We start from the raw sequence: 4,499 nt of genomic DNA, 5'->3' as shown, positions 1-4,499 counted from the left end.
ATTTGCAAGGGGGAAAAAAGTCAATTTCTTTTAAAGTAGCTTAAGTTAATTAAAGTTAATTGAAAGGATATGAGGATATTTCAAAGAACCCAAAGACATGAATTACAGCTTGGTCTTAGGGACCTGGAAGTGGAGACTGGAAAGACAAGAAGACAATTCACTTTGTACAATTTTTAGGAATTGTATGATTTCTTGGCTCTGCCTCCCTGTGTGCCCCTGCTCCATTCTGCTCTCTATAATCTGACTTCCTCTGTTTAATTACTCATCATTTCCATTGCTGTAGTCTTTGGTTTTCCATAGCCTGACTGCAGCCTTGATTCTATAAGACCTAATTTTAACTCAATAAGGGGTCTTCTTCAGTTTTACACACTCATAAGACCATTCAAAATGATATTTTTTTTTCTTTAAGTCCCCTGCAAAGAATGCACCATTTTTTATTCTTTTGGTAACTTTTGTTCATTCTTTAAACCAGGACTCCTCCTTTCTCAGGTATTTGCCATTTAACTTTTAGTGCATGTCATGGGTGACACTAACTCCTATTTTATCTGAAGAAATTTTGATTGCACCATTTAGATGTGAGTCTGTCCTGTTAGATGGAAACACATTTCAAATGTTTAACATCAAAAAGTCAAACAGAGCCAATTTCACGATTAGTGTTTATTTGACTGGCAGGCCTAGTGAGCTGTGTTTACACATCAAAAGAATGAAATCAGTGAAGATGGGAGAGCCTCAAAAGCCTTTGAACTTTAATTTTGCCAGGAATCTCAACCTTAATCACTACAGAATCTTTTTAGCTCTACATCCCCTTTTATGCTATATGATAGATGCAACAGTTATTATTCCTGGCTCACAAATTGGACTTATAATATTAGTCTCTGGATTTCTTGCATAATTCTCTTCCAAACATTTTGCTTATCTTTCCCATATATTCTAGTAAATTCTAATACAATCCTTCACTTCAAGTAAGTTGAGATTCTTCCAATAACTTCACTTTTGTAATTTATTTATTCAATTAAAACTCATTAACATTGAGTCAATTCTGACTCATAGCAACCCTATAGGATAGAGTAAAACTGCCCCATAGGGTTTCCAAGGAGTGGCTGGTGGATTCAAACTGCCGATCTTTTCATTAACAGCTGTAGCTCTTAACCGCTCCGCCACCAGGGCTTAGCATGTATTTGTCAGCTACTGGGGCAAAGCAATGGGCTAAACACCATGGTGAGATTGTCTTCAGAGTCTTGCTGTGGCTGAAATCATATGCAGCATATGCTCAGAGAATATGGAAGTTTAGTTTGGTTTAGGATTCCCTGGGGGGTGCAGATTGTTAAGCACTTAACTACTAGCCAAAAGATTGGTGGTTCAAACTCACCTAGAGGCACCTCAGAAGAGAAGCCTGGCAGTTTGCTTCTGAAAGGTCACAGCCTTAAAAACCCTGTGGAGCACAGTTCTATTTTAACACACGTGGGATCACCATGAGTTGGAATTCATGGCAACTAAAAACAAGTCTGATCTATGCCATTCAGTGGAAGGAACTAACATTTAGGAATTTTTTTAGACTCACTATAAACCTCTATAAAAATACAGTTATATGAAAGGTGGCTTGTACCATCAAAAAAAAGCCTAAATCCAATAGATAAGTGGTATCTTGGGTGAAGGGTGAGACAGTATACAATACAGGGGAAACTAGCACAACTTGTACAAGGAAAGGTCATGGAAGCCCCATAGACACATGCAAACTCCCTGAGGGACTGAATTGCTGGGCGGAGGGCTGTGGGGACCATGGTCTCGGGGGACATCTAGCTCAATTGGCATGACGCAGCTTATAAAGACAATGCTCTACATTCTACCTTGGTGAGTAGTGTCTGGGGTCTTAAAAGCCTGTGAGGGGCCATCTAAGATACTCCACTGGTCTCATCCCTTCGGGAGCAAGGGAGAACGAAGAGAACAGGATACAAGGAAAAGATTAGTCCGAAGGACTAATTGTCCACAGCTACCAAGGTCTCCACCGGACTGAGTCCAGTACAGCTAGATGGTGCCCGGCTACCACCACTGACTGCTCTGACCAGGATCACAACAGAGGGTTCTGGACAGAGCTGGAGAAGGATGTAGAACATAATTCTAACTCACAAAAATAAAAGACCAGATTTACTGGCCTAAAGGATACTGGAGAAACCCCAAGAGTATGGCCCCCAGACACCCTTTTAGCTCAGTGGTGAAGTTATCTCCGAGGTTCACCGTTCAGCCTGGGAGTGGACAGCCCAGTAAAACCGAATGAGACTAACGAGGTACAGGAGTCCAGTGACAAGGGCCAGAAGGCAGAAGGGGACAAGGAAGCTGGTGATAGGGAACCCAAGGTTGAGTAAGGATATTGTTGATGTGTTGTGAGATTGTTAACCATTTTCATAGGGCAACATTTGTAGTAACTGTTAAATGAGAAACTATTTTGTTCTGTAAGCCTTCATCTTAAGTGAGAATAACAGCACAATTGGAAGAGCGTAGTCATTGTCACAGAACTGTGCATGTAGAAATTTTTGAAATGGTGTATCTTTGGCTGTGTGTATTCTCACCAAAAAAAAGGTTGAGAAGTTAGAGGGTTGACATGTTGTTGGGTTGTTAACCAATGTTATAAAACAATACGTGTACTACTGTTTCATGAGAAACTATTTGCTCTGTAAGCCTTCACCTGAAGTACAATTTAAAAAACAAAAATTCAAAAAACAAAAGAAAGCCTAAATCTATAGGTAAATGGAGATGTCTTAAGGCTTAAATTTGAGGGGAACTAGCATCTGTTAAGGTAGTCCTGGTGCACAGTGGTTAAGTGCTTGACTGCTAACTGAAAGTTTAGCAGTTGGTGGTTCGAATCCACCAGCTGCTCCGCGGTAGTAAGATGTGACAGTCAGCTTCCATAAAGATTTATTGTTGTTGTTAGGAGTCATCGAGTCAGTTCTGACTAATAGCGAACCCATGTACAACAGAAACACTGCCCAGTCCTGCATCATCCTCACAATCATTGTTATGCTTGAGCCTGTTGTTACAGCCACTGTGTCAATCCATCTCATTGAGGGTCTTTTTCTTTTTGGTTGTCCCTTTACTTTACTAAGCATGGTGTCCTTCTCCAGCGACTGGTCCCTCGTGATAACATGTCCAAAGTACGTGAGACAAAGTCTCGCCATCCACGCTTCTAAGGAGCATTCGGGCTATATTTCTTCCAAGACAGATTTGTTCATTCTTTTGGCAGTCCATGGTATATTCAATATTCTTTACCAACACCATAATTCAAAGCATCAATTCTTCGGTCTTCCTTATTCATTGCCCAACTTTCGCATGCCTATGAGGTGTTTGAAAACATCATGGCTTGGGTCAGGCACACCTTAGTCTTCAATGCTTTTTAACACTTTAAAGAGATCTTTTGTAGCAGATTTCGCCAATGCAATGCATCATTTAATTTCTTAACTACTACTTCCATGGGTGTTGATTGTGGATCCAAGTAAAATGAAATCCTTGACAACTTCAGTCGTTTCTCTGTTTATCATGATGTTGCTTATTGGTCCACTTGTGAGGATTTTTGTTTTCTTTATGTTGAGGTTTAATCCATACCGAAGGCTGTAGTCTTTGATCTTCATCTGTAAGTGCTTCAAGTCCTCTTCACTTTCAGCAAGCAAGGTTGTGTCATCTGCATAAGGCAGGATGTTAATGAGTCTTCCAAATCTGATACCCCATTCTTCTTCATATAGTCCTGCTTCTCAGATTATTTGCTCAGCATACAGATTGAATAGGAATGGTGAAAGGATACAACCCTGACCCACACCTTTCCTGACTTTAAACTATGCAGTATCCCTTGTTCTGTTCAAACAACTACCTCTTGGCCTATGTATGGGTTCCACATGAGGCAAATTAATTGTTCTGGCATTCTTGTTCTTCACAATGTTATTCATAATTTGTTTTGAGCCACACACTCAAATGCCTTTGCAGAGTCAATAGAACACAGGTAAACATCTTTCTGGTATTCTCTGCTTTCAGCCAAGATCCATCTGACATCAGCAATGATATTCCTTGTTCCATGTCCTCTTCTGAATCTGGCTTGAATTTCTGGCAGTTTCCTGTCAATATACTGCTGCAACCGCTTTTGAATGATCTTCAGCAAAATTTTACCTGTGTGTGATATGAATCATATTGTTCGATAATTTCCACATTCTGTTGGATCACCTTTCTTTGGAATAGCCATAAATATGGATATCTTCTCGCTGTTTGGTCAAGTAACTGTCTTCCAATTTCTTGACATAGACGAGTGAGCACTTCCAGTGCTGCAAGCATTTGTTGAAACATCTCAGTTGGTATTCTGTCAATTCCTGGAGCCTTGTTTTGCACCAATGTCTTCAGTGTAGCTTGGACATCTTCCTTCAGTACCATTGGTTCTTGATTTTATGCTACCCTCTGAAATGGTTGAATCTCGACCAGTTCTTTTTGTACAGTGATTCTGTGTATTCCTTCCATCTTCT

This window comes from Trichechus manatus, unplaced genomic scaffold, assembly GCF_000243295.1.
Source record: "Trichechus manatus latirostris isolate Lorelei unplaced genomic scaffold, TriManLat1.0 scaffold00074, whole genome shotgun sequence".
Taxonomy (NCBI): domain Eukaryota; kingdom Metazoa; phylum Chordata; class Mammalia; order Sirenia; family Trichechidae; genus Trichechus; species Trichechus manatus.
This window is presented reverse-complemented; position numbering follows the sequence as displayed.